Source organism: Chenopodium quinoa, unplaced genomic scaffold, assembly GCF_001683475.1.
Source record: "Chenopodium quinoa cultivar QQ74 unplaced genomic scaffold, ASM168347v1, whole genome shotgun sequence".
In the NCBI taxonomy this organism is placed as follows: domain Eukaryota; kingdom Viridiplantae; phylum Streptophyta; class Magnoliopsida; order Caryophyllales; family Amaranthaceae; genus Chenopodium; species Chenopodium quinoa.
In genome coordinates, this window is record NW_018743285.1 from 3,145,302 (window position 1) to 3,159,169 (window position 13,868).

Below are 13,868 nucleotides of genomic sequence, written 5' to 3' on the forward strand. Positions count from 1 at the left end.
CACCCATATTTAGACGAGCACATGGCTAGTTTGCGTGATGAGTTTCCGTCGAAAGGTGAAAGAGCACTGATGCAGTTGCACAATAAGAAATTTGTGAGTTGGTTTCGTGATCGAGTGATGGGTGGAATGGATGAGGGTGTCACACCTACAGTAAGGTGTCTTGCTTATGGTCCTAGGGATGATGTTCGCTCATTTGAGGGATATGACATAAATGGGTACACATTTTGGACTGAGCGTCAAGATTTGAAATCATCCTCGACCCAAAACAGTGGTGTAACGGTTGTGGCATCGTCAAGGGAGTTTGCAAGTGCTAAGGATAAATCACCCGTTGATGCAGAGTTGTCATACTACGGTCGAATTCAAGAAATATGGGAGCTTGATTATTGTGACTTCACGATTGCTCTTTTCCGGTGCAAGTGGGTTGATAATATCAGGCATAACGTCAAATTTGATGACTTTACTCTTGTAGATCTTGGCAACCTGAATGATAGTGCGGAACCATTCATCCTTGCATCTCAAGCTAAGCAGGTGTTTTACGTATCTGACCCTGCCGACTCAAAATGGTCTATTGTGCTAGCCGGCAAAAGAAGAATCCTTGGCGTTGGAGATGTCGAGGATGAGGAAGAATATGATGCCTTTGATGACTCGGCACCTTTCACTGTTCCTAGACTTGCTGTGCCAAATGAGATAGACGACCAAGCCAATTACATGAGATCAGACCACGATGAAGGAATATTAGATTGAGGTATTGTATATTTTCTGTTAGTTTGAATTGCAGGCGTAGAAAGAATAAAAAAATCACATTTTAGGTGAAAATGAATGAAATTGTTGAATTTCTTGCCCATTTTTCTTATATTCTTTATAATGAATAAAGTAACCTGCTTCACGATTTTCTATGTTTATTTGTATTATAATTCAGCAATTTATATATGATTATAAGTTTACCTTACAATTTAGCAGCTAATAACGTGTTATGTTTGTAATGACAGGTTTTAACATCTAATGGCGGACGATCAATACCGTGTTCGAGTTGAGGATGCTGAATCTAATGATGATGATTCATCTAATGATGGGGACCAACTGTATGATGTGAACAAGGAACCTGATATGGGTGAGGAGAAGATCAAGCGCAAGATGTATTGGAGAGAATGATAGATGAGTTTGAAATTGCAGCTGAGCAAGCGCCTCCAATCGATAATTTACTATACCCTAACTTATCAGAATAAATAAAAAAAGAAAATTTACTATCTATGAACGGATCAATATCTTGATGAGCTTGCACAAAATGGCCTAAAGAAGCTAAATAGTTTACGGCTCTATTACCCTCTCTATAAATGTGGCGCGAATCAACATAGGTGAAATTTCAAAGAATCAGCTCCTTGACGTCTTCCATCAGTAGCTGAATTTTCCACGGGCAATGAGCCTTTCACTGCAAAATATTAATAATTAGCAAATTTTCCCCTTCAATAAATACTTTTGAAATATTATGGGCCTGCGCCAAAAGAAGACCATTACAAAGGGTTGTAGCTTCTGCAATATGAGGAGTACTCATACCAATATTAAAAGAACGACTACAAACATTATTTCCTAAATGATCTCTTAGAACAATGCCAACCATCCCGAACAGAACCATCAAAATTTATTTTAATAACACCAGGGGGAGAGGGCAACCAAGAGACACGTATACTACTAGGGGTAGGATGAGAAGGAAGAGCGAGAGTAGGAGTATCCAAAGAGTCGAGACAAGAACGGAAACGTTATTCATGATAAATTTTTTGTGCACGAGAAAAAATGGTCATATGAGAAAAAGCAATTTCATCAAAAATCACTGAATTCCTAATTTTCTCCATACTCCACAAAGAAGTTATAACCTTTTTAGAGACATAGAAAAATTACCCTTTAAAACTTTAAAAAGAAAATAAATATCAGTAGCTAAAGGAACTCGACCAATCCAACGAATAGTAGCATTAGCATTCCAAAATTAAGAAGTATAGGAATAAGATAGAAAAAGATGATCTTATTACTTGTTGAAGGATATACTTTATGCCAAGAAATAATTATATAATGCTATTAGATTAGTTATGGGTCAATTTTCTATATAATTATTTAATTTGTTTTTCTTTTAGGTAGCCCCTAGTAAAGAAGTACCTACTGCCATCGTCGTCGTGTTGCAATAATTTTATTATTTGTTTATATATTTACCATTGACAATAATATTGATCATTGGACTTTTAATTGACGCGTTTAGCTGCCTCAATTGAAACACAAAACCCCAAAATAATTCTACTTATGATAAAGAAATAATGAAATGATGGAGAACATGGTTATGTTTATTTTTTCTACTTCTTTATTATTAATCACTTTTTAAAGGCTTTTATTATTCATATTTTTAAGTACGAGTCTAGGAATAGGAATGGCTTATTTACATATGATTTTATGGTTGTCATTTGAATATAACTTATTAATACTGAACAGCTCAGATTTTATAATTTTATAATTATTTTTTAAATAGTAATATTAATTATAAATCTTTAATTATTTTCTGAAAAAAGTTTAATTTTAATTTCTGATTGTTAATTTCAAAACTGAATTTCATGATGAATTAGAATTAATTTTAGCATAATTCATTATGAAAAAAAATTAAAATAACTAATTTTTAAAAATTGAAAATGAATTTCTAAAATATATAGGACAAATGAATTTCAATTAATTTTAACATTTAAAAATATAATTCAAAAATTATTAAATCACAATCTTCCAATTTTTAAAATGTGGTAGTCATTTTTTGAATGACTATTGTAGAATTTTCACTTGCCTAGTTCATTTTACGTGACTGTACAAGGCCTAAAAGCTGAATGAGACCTTAAATTATTCGTAATGTCTAAATTTTTGGTATAGGGCTTCCATAATAATAGAGACAGAGTCCTCGTAATGTTTAAGATGCCCTTATCGAGAGATACAACGAGAAGAATGCATTCATAATTGCTTTTCATTCGTTACTACTCGTAAATATCCATCTTCTATTACATTTTTTTTAGGGATTTTCCATCTGGTACCACTATATTTCTGCCTTTTCCGTATGGTATCCAAATATGTTTTTTCTTCCATTTGATACCACCCAAGATTATATTATTATGTCAACCCATCAAAACTCGAATCTTTTAATGTAAATAAATGTTTAATAATACCAAGTCAGGGCTAATTGTAAAAACGCAAACAAGTAAAAAAAAATTACGTTTAAAAACTTGAATTTGACAATTAATACTCCCGTCAATTTAACACTTCATCATGTATTATATTATTTATATCAACCAATCAAGCACTAAGTTTTTTACAACAAAAATCAACATAAGAATAACTCAAAGTCTAAGAAGATCGAAGAAAAGAATAAAGAGAAAAAGGATAAAGGCAAGACGTCAATATCTCGAGTTACCAGTTGTCACAAAACTCATCACATTTGTCTCGTACTATACAGTACATTGCTCAATGATTTTCTTGTTAACTTTAAAATTTTGACACTCTAAAAATCTTACTAATATAAGCGTTGCCTTCATCTAGATACTTCATGAATACCTTTAATTTATTCTCTTTTTTCCAATAATTAGATTTATTTTTATTAACAATATTTACGATTAGTATAAAAATAATGGTTAAAGTCATAAAAAGTATGTACTGTAAAGTTGAATTATGGGACATAATCAAAGATGGTTTTATAGACTTCACGAAGAAATCTAGAGGAATTATTGAAAATTCAGATCATAGGTATTTTTCTACGCTAGATTGAGAAAGTTATACGCATCCTCTTCAAAAAAATAAATAAATTGATAATTAAAGGTGATATACGTATAAAAATTGTATTAGAAATTTTCAAATTACATACTTGTATATTATTATAGCTATAATATTAGTGCAACTATTAGTCTATTGATTATGTTTAGTTCACCTTATTTTAAAACCTTGTTATTTATTATAGATTATAATATAAATAAAATAAAATAAAATAAAATAAAAAAGTTATGAACACGACGTATACATTACTATATTATGTGCGACTTGTTATTGTTATTGTTATCCCGTAATGAAATCATATGTTACACTAGGTAAGCATTATATTACGAGTCAACAAAATATATGTAAGGGGTCTTGAGCTAGCTAGTATTGGATACTCGTAATCCCGTATATTTTTTTTACCTGTAAACTAGTGTTGGATACTAGTAATCCTGTAAAATATAATATAATAAGACCCAGTTTATTATGTTTTTTACCTTATACATTAGTGTACATATATAGGGTTAAAAATTGGTCAAATCAAACAATTTGATTGAAAAAAACAAATTTGATCCGATCAAATGAGCAAATATACAGCAAACTAAACATATCCTTAGCGAGGCTTTGTAGTAAAAACTCCAAAATCAAAGGTGTTGCAACCATTATACTCCGTACATGGTTTTTAAATTTAAAAAAAAATGTTCTTCATTGTTCTTCATCCAAAATCAAAATTATTTTTGAAATTTTATCGATTTAATTCATCAATTCGTTCAATGATTTGATGTTAGTTTTCAATTGGTCTATTTCGTTCATTAATTCTTTCATATCGCTTCATTTTTTTCAATTTTCAATATTAGGGATTTGTTCTACAAATTTCAAGAACAATGAATTTTTAATCCTTGGTTAACTAAAAATAAGCCATATAGATCTTTGGATATTTCGTGGTGGCCAGCGTTACAGAGATTTGGTGAATTAAATCGTTAACCCAGTCGAAAAAACACCGTAATTGAAACCAAATCTTTGTAACGTCGACCACCACGAAATTTCAAAAATCCATTGTTCTTGAAATTTTTGAAGAACAAATCCCTAATCATCGAAAATTGAAAAAACTGAAACTATATGAATGAATTGTTGAACGAAATGGATCAGTTGAAAACTAAATTGGAATCATTGAACAAAAATTGATGAATTAAATCGACAAAATTTGAAAATAATTTTGATTTTGGATGAAGAACAATGAAGAATATTTTTTCCCGATTTTTTAAAAATCAAATTTTGATTTTTGGTAATTGATAATGAAAATAAAAAATGATTTCAGAAATTAAAATATCTAATTTTCAAAATTAATCAAATTAAAAAATGATTTAAATTAAATTTAGCATTAAAAAATAAATCAAAAATAATGATGATGTGTAAAATTTCAACCAATCATATTGCGCCACTTAGTTTAATGTGTGGTAGTCATTTTTGAAATGACCGCTGTAAAATCATCCATTATTTATAAGGTATAGACTCAAGCTTAGCGTATCAAAAGAAATAGTATATGTAGAAAATTTTACATTTAGATGTCATATAAATCAATCTCTCAAATGATATTTGAGAAAAGTAATTGAAATATTAATTGAGAAAATAATTAATTAACAAATGTAAATGTGAAACTTTCTTCGTACATTATTTAATAAATATACGTTATCATATGCGTTATATATATATATTTTTAAGGATAACCAGTAATTGGCTCAAGTTTTTATCAGGTATGTGAATGTATTGCTCCAATCTTAGGATACATTATTCCTTATTCAAGGAGTACATTATGCTTAGATGTTATTTTAAACAGTTGTTAAACATGTACTCATATTATATACTTCGATTGATTGATTAATACGGAATAATAAAACTATGAACAAATACTATATATTCCGTCGTTTGTCACTAATCCTATCTAGATCCCTAAATGTTGCACGTACAGATTGTTTGGTGTGTACTTGGTCTACTTGCATTGTGTCCAATTTTCATTTGTCTTCTATATATGTCTAATAAAGCTAGCCACTGTGTCGGTGTTTCTTGATTTTACATTTAAGAAAATAGACATTACGTACAAAGGGTAGTTTTAGGTAGAAAAGGAAGCAAACTAGAAGCAAAAAATCAAAGTAGAATGATCCATGCATGTGCATGGATTGTACTTAATATATGTCAACTCTGGAAAGTATATTACGTGAACGTGTTTTAGTTTCGACTTTTAAATTTATACCGTTTATGTTGACAATTTGGATGAGAAATGGAGAGTACATTAGTTATTAGTGTTGTACGAAGCTAGCCATGACCTATGTTATGTTTAGCCCATGACCTATGTTAATTGGTCTTTTAATTAGCCAAGATAGCCATTGCATCTATGATCGGTTTGCACCACCGGTCCAACGTTAGTTTCATAGGGAGTTCGACATAAGACTTTTACACTGCTAGGTATTGACCTTAAATGTTAGTTCCTCACTTCCTCTAATTTTCTAAAGCTCTAGTCAAAGACTTGTATACCCAATAGGCATCACAAAATTTATACGTACTTTGTCAAACACTTTTGTTTTAGTAATTAATTAGTGTTTTATTGATTTGGTCTAACAACAAAAAGCTGTCCAAAAGCTATTTTTGAACGGATCTTTATAGTAGTCCATAGGTCGAGTCAATGGAGATGAGTTGTCGTTTGTTAGAGACAAATGCTAGAACCCTAGTCATTGAAACCCATTAATTGCATTCTTAGCATATGTTATGGCATGTCCACATTCGATAAGTGCACTCTTTGAGCCTTAGCATATAATATATGACGAAAGGAAATAATGCTTGATTTTCCTCATTAGGTTTGTAAATTGTTATGTTGGCTATCTATTTTAAAAAAGAATAGACATTAATACGTTTTCACTAAATTAGGGGAAAAAACTTTTAAATTATTAGAATTTTACATGTCGGCTTCATTCACATGAGGTGAGAGGAAGCCTAATACATCTTTGCTATAGGGTGTGACGAGTCTGAGTCATTCTATGCTCCATAAGGTTTATTATATTACAACCTCTATCGCTATTTGTTTGCTCTATTAGACTTTTTACAATCTCCAACACGCGACTTAAAACGTAAATATCTCCATTTTCATATGCGCAAAAATTATAAAAACTTGATATTAATAAAGTACACAATGAGACGAATCTAACAAAATCCCACTTGACTATATTATCACTTATAAATTAGTGAGAATTTATGATCAAACGTTTTAAAGTTTGATCCCAATTTTTGTTATAGAAAAAACAAATAGAGATAGAGAAAGTATGACATTTAGAAAATATGTCAACGGAGATATATATTTGAGCATTTGGTAAAAGTATCTTACAATGCTATGATGTAATTATAAGCATTTTACTTATGATCGTTTTCACCATTGTCCTAACTATTGGTGATCTTTGCATCAAAAAAGAATAGAAAGTTTGATAAGACGAATTTCAATTTTCATTCTAAGCATATTTCTCACCCATCACCCACCAACTACCTTCTTCCATCTACTCAATATCCTCTAATCTTGGGTAGGAGAAACTCCAAGTGGACTAATGTGCCCCTCTCCTCGAAAAAATTAAATCCTTTCAAGCAACGAAAACTTCCTTTTAAGAGAACCGTCTCTAAAGCCAAACTCCCGACCCCTTTTTTCTCATTCCTCAAGATTGGAAGTGTCTCTAATTCCTTTTTGATTAGCATGTTGTTTGGGAACGAGATAAGGAAGAGGCATAAATGGAGAGTGAATTTTCTGCATGCTTTGGACACGAATTTGTATGATTAATTGAGAGCAGTATGTTGTCGGACTAGTTCTATTGTTTTCCTTTTTAAGAGCGAACAGGTCATGCTACTGCAGAATTCTCTTGTGTTTCTTTTGTTACCTCTGCTGAGGGGTCGGTGGCTCCCCCTATTGGGCCACCCGGTGTGAGATGAAGTTTGGATCATAGAACTGTAGGGGTCTTCGGCATGCGGACTCCCCTAAAGTTCCGTATATTAGCTCTTTAGTCCGCTCCTGTGGTTTAGATGTTATGTTTTTGATGGAAACTATGGTATCTGCAGATATTGTTGCAAAAAAGTTGTCTAGTGTTCCTTTTTCCAGATTTTGTGGTACAAATACAGTTGGTTTGAGTGGTGGTTTGTTTTTGTTGAGGTTTTCCCCGCTTCAGATAGTTCCTATTTTAATAACTTCAAATTTCATCTTCTGTAAAATACTTGTGGGCTCTGTAATAAAATATGTGGTGTTTATGTATGGAGCGTCCCATGTCGTTGATCGTCCTCAAATTTGGTCTGCCCTTTCGGATTTTTTGTGTTCAAATTCAAACTTGGTTTTACTAGGGGATTTTAACCAGGTGGAATTTTTAACGGATAAAGTGGGTGGCTCTACTTCTATACCTGGTCGTCATGAATTCATGGACTGGCACTTACAGTTGAGTTTATTGGAAGTCCTGTTTTCAGGGCCAGAGTTTACTTGGACAAATAATCGTTCTAATTTTGACTCAACTTTTGAGCGCCTAGATAAAGCTTGTGCGACCTCTTCTTGTTTTAGGAGTATCCAGATACAGTTGTACTACACCACCATATTCTGTTCTCGGATCATGCTGCTATTGTTCTTTCTGACTCGGCTGAGGATAATAAAGTTCATCGACCTTATAAGAAAATGGTGTTTATCGGTAAAGGACGTACACTCTATAGTTGACTCTGTAGTTTCAATGGTCGTCACTGGTTCTCTGATATTTTCTCTGTCTCGAAAATTATCTCTCATTAAAGAACTTCTGTTAGTTTGGTGCACCTCTCATAAACGATTGTGGGGTATTGATTGGAAGAATCTAGCTTTGTCTATTGGTCAGGCTGCCTCTTGTTTGCATACTCGAGTTGGTCGATGTCTGTTTCTCACTACGTGGGAGGAAAAGGTTGCAGAGGCTCAGGCTGCTTTTATGTTTTGGCGTCAGTGTGCGAAGGTTAATTAGGATGCAAATGGAGAGAGTCATTCTCATCTCCTTTTCTCTTTGGTTCAGTCTCGTCGCCATCGTAATAAGATTCACAATTTAAAGTCCTTAGACGGTTCTTGGTTAGCGGATCCTGTGGGTATTAAGTTAGTGGTGCTTTCGTTCTACAAGGATTTGTATACCGTCCAAGGGTCCTCTCCGGTGACACCCTCTTCTAGGTGGGATCAGATTCATCTACCTTCTCTTTCCTCAGAACAACAAAATAAGTTGTTATTCAGCTTTGGAAATTAAGGAGGCCATGTTTAGTATTGAGGATAATAAGACTCCAGGACCTGATGGTTTTTCTTCGGCTTTTTTCAAGATTCATTGACAGTTGGTCGGTTCTTTGGTGGTTGGAGCAGTTCAGTATTTTTTTACTCATGGCTATATGCAGAAGGAGTACTTTCTTAACTCTGCTTCCCAAGGTTCACAGTCCGGAGCTTGTTACGCAGTTTCGTCCTATTGGTCTTTGTAACGTTCTTTACAAGTGCATCGCCAAATGTATTACTGGTCAGCTCCGTCTTGACTTACCTTCTTTGGTTTCTGATTGCCAGAATGCATTTGTTCCAGGACGTCTTATGTCAGACAATGCTCTAATTGCCCATGAACTTCTCTCGTTCATGAATGTTTCTAGGGCTAGGAAACAGTTTTATGCTGCTTTGAAATTGGACATGAATAAGGCTTATGCTCGGGTTCGCTTGGATTTTTTACTTCATGTTTTAAAGGTCTTTGGCTTTCCTCCATACTGGATACATATTATACACCAGTGCGTCTCTACAGTCTCTTATTAGGTGTTGGTCAATGGGGATCTGTCTTCCACCTTTCTTACACAGTGTGGTCTTGGCAGGGTGATCCGCTTTCTTCGTACTTGTTTGTTCTCTGTATGGAAGTTCTTCTACCATGTTACGCAGTGCGGAGGAGCAGTCGTTACTCAGAGGCATTTGTATTTCGCGAGGAGCGCCTTCTATTTCACATTTGTTCTTTGTAGACGATTCCCTATTGTACTTCCAAGTGTCTCCATCTGCTTGTGATAATCTAATGGGCCTTCTTTTGGATTTTGTGGTATGTCTGGTCAGATGATCAATCTGCAGAAGTCCTTTGTTAAATTCAGTCAGAACACTCCTTCAGATTATTTGGCTTGTAGTTTGCCGCTTCAATGTAGGGATTCTTTGGATTCTTATTTGGGATTGCTCGTTGATTTGGGGATGAGTAAAGTTTCGGAGTTTTGTTTCCTGGTAGATAAAGTGTCAAAGCGTCATTCTGATTTCACTTCTCTTCGAATTTCTTCAGCTGCTAAGTTAGTGATTATCAATTCAGTTCTTGTTGCATCGTTCAATCATATTTTGTCCGTGTTTCAGATCCCCTCTTCGATTTGTCAACATGTTGATCGAATGCTTGCTCGTTTCTGGTGGCGTTCCTCATCTTCATCTCGGGGGATGACCCTTCGCTCTTCTTTTCTGCTTTATCTTCCTAAGGGCTTGGGCGGACTAGGGCTCCGTAGTAAGCAGAGCTTTAATTCTGCCCTGCTTGCCAGGCAGAGTTGGCTTATATATCGGCATCCTCAGCTCCTAGTTTCGCGTGTGTTATCGGCAAAGTATTCCTCCTGTAACACCCCAATAATTCTCTCTTAAACCTGTAAATACCTTTAATAAAATGCAAGAGAATAACCGACGTGTTGCCGCCACGTGTTCAAACGTTAAGTCTAATTCAGAATTTAGCAGCGGAAAAACTAACTCAGTTATAAATAAGTTTTAAAACCAACGAACAAAACCAAATTAAGTCTTACAAGTTGGAAACATTAAGGCCCTTATTCAAAACCCAATAAAATGAAGTATTAAATAAACCAAAGCAGAGTTTAAATTTCAAACTTATGAAAAGTAATAAACTGCAATCAATAACCAACTCTCCACTCAAAATCCCATCACCTTGATGCAAGTCCAAACTATGTAAACACTTGTGATAAGTCTGTTCCCTAATATTACAAGTGTAAAGATTGGATCATTACAGGGTCATCAAAAGGAGAAAAACATGACCAAGAAAGACACACAAATGCACGCAATCAGCAACGCTGAGTACATACAAGCTATGAAGTATAACAAAGAATTCCTAGCATGCTACTAATTATCAATCAACACACAACAGTTTAATTATTGACCCAAACACATGACTCAACTGTTAACATTACTAAGACTTCTCTAATTAGTACTGATTACTTCATTTCATTTTATTCATTGGATTAAGCAATAGACAAGGTTGTCTCCCCATGCTCCAATTTGGAACATCAATAAAAGAAAAACCCCATGCCTCCTTTCGGAAACATCAATAAACATCCAATGGCAGACGGGCACGACTCCGTGGCCATAGCTAGTATGAGATCTCATCTAACTCTTTATAGTTTTAAAAAGTATTTGAAAACAAAAGACTCGTAGATCAGACGGCCTCTAGAAAAGTGCACGGCTAATACCCTGTGTACCCCAACCCTTGTTTGTCATTATTCTAGATGTGCACAAATCTAGATTTTTATTCCTCATCCATCATGCACTTTACGTGAGTTATAGGTTTAAACTTGGTGGTGACTCATTTACAAAAGTAATACAACCAATCACGCATTAATCATTCAAGCAAGTTCAATTTCCAATTTAATTCTTGAATTAGTAGTGACAAACAACATTTAGTATTGAATTCTTTAAACTACCTCGGTGTATAAACACCTTAAGTGCATAAGGCACCTCAAATTCTCAACCTCGTCTTATAAGACTTCAATTCTTCCTTTACTCATTCCATTTCAATAATCATGAACAAATAATAATAATAATTCAATCCACATGCTCATGTATTTTTGCCTCCAAGTTCTTCTTGCAAGTTAATGCATATAAAATTACTTACAAGATAACTTAACATACATAAAGTGATAAATTATGCACATTCAAGCAATAATACCAAAGAGATTTATTACCAAACAATTTCAACCAAGCATAAGTTTCCTAATCATGATTCTAAGTTTTCCAAATCCTTAAACATGCTCCTAAAGTCAAGGTTTTTCGTATCCTTGTACGTATTTTGAGTAAACGAATTGGTTGGCCACTTTAGAAACTAGAAATCGTCTTCTACGAAGTCCTCTCTTAAACCAAACAACAATAATTCAATCAATACTCAAGCAATTAAATTTACAGCAATACTAACTTACTTTAAAACCTTCAAAATCCAATTAAACAACACTTTAAAACCTTCCCTTTTACTAAAATTAAAAGCTTATATATTGTTCTTAAAGTTTCCTACATAAACACCTTAAAATACATACTTATTCATTATAGCAAGTTTAGAGCTTTATAAAAATCTGAAAATTTAATTTATACATAAAATCTTAAAATTATAGTAATATTTGAAACCATCTACATTATAGATTAAGCTAGTAGGCTTTAAACCCAAAAATTCACCAATTCAATGTAATTAGAGGCTTCAAAATAATCAACAAAAATCTAAATATTAATTATAATCACCAAAAATAAAATTTTAACATAATACAATCACTATATATATAAATAACTTGACTCACACGTTTTTAAGCCCTAAAATCATGAAAATCAAGTATTAAACCCTTATTTTCTTGATTAAATAAATCTGAAATTTAAGTCACTAAATTAAACATAATAAAACTCATAAATTTGTAGCTTTTGCAATTCATATGCATAATCCAATCATAACAATAACAATTTAAGAACAAAAAATTTATAAATATTGAAACTTGAATCAATTTAACAAAAGAGAAATGAAGAAGGAAGGAGGAGGAAGAACGACGACCTGTTGTCGTGGGGTGATGCGGGTGCAACTGCGTTGGTCGGCGACGACACTGTGGGCAGCGGTGGCTGAGCAGCGACGAATTTTTTTTATTTTTTTTTATCGTGAAATCATGAAGCAGGAGAAGTGGGAAAACAGTAACAGGGGTTTTTACGTGAGGTGAGGGGAAAGGGTTTGTGGGTTTATAAGGATTAAGGAGTATGGGCTTAGGTGTTTAAGCTCTTTTTCTAATCCTAATAGGATTATGACTTATATTTGGGCCACAATATGTTGGGTTAGATGAAAATAGGCTCTATTCACTTAAAATTTGGCTACTATTATTATAACACTATTGTCAAACTATGGTTAGTATATAAGAAGAGGATTTTAATTTAAAATAGAGCTTATAAAGTTCAAATAAATTTTACATAAAATAATTTATATAATGAAATCGAAATAAAATATTTGTATAAATAATAAAGAAATATATTATAATTTACTCTAAAAATATGGGGATTACACCTCCCTTCAGTCTTTCCAGCCTAGTCGGGTTTTTTGGTCTTCGTGGGGCTGTCGAGGTCTTCTGGCTGGTATGTCCACTCTGGCTCAAGGGATTGCATGGAAAGTAGGTTCGGGGACTCAGGTTCGTCTCCTCGAGGATATATGGGCCGTTGGGGGGGGCTGTTTGCTTCAAATCTGGTCTGGATGAGTTGGATGTTTCGACTCATGTTTCTTCTATTATTGATCTGCGTTCATACATGTGGGATACTTCTAAGGTCCATCGGTTTTTCGACAATATTAAGGCTTCGCGTATTTTGTATGCCAACCGCCCTCAGAAACTGATGGATGATTTTGTTTAATGGAAATTTACACGTGATGGTCAGTTTTCCGCAAAATCGGCTTATGCATTGCTGATTCCCCAGTCCATGCACTACAAGAATGAATCTTATTTCCGACGGAAAAAATCCGTCGGAAATTAGAGGATTTCCGTCGGAAAGTCGTCGGAAAACGTCTGTCGGAAACACCCTCGTCGGAAATAAGGTCATTTCCGACGGAAATGCCAATTCCAATGCATTTTCCGACGGAAAAATTGCGTCGGAGAATGGTGGCTGGGGGCTGGAAAAGTCCGTCGGAAAGTAACGACGGAACAACAAATCCGTCGGAAAGTAAGACATTTCCGACGGAATAAATCCGCCGGAAAAGGTGGAAATTTCCGACGGAAATAATCCGCCGGAAATTTCCGACGGAACAATTCCGTCAGAAAATCCTTGCTATTCCGACGGATTTGTTCCGTCGGAAATTTCC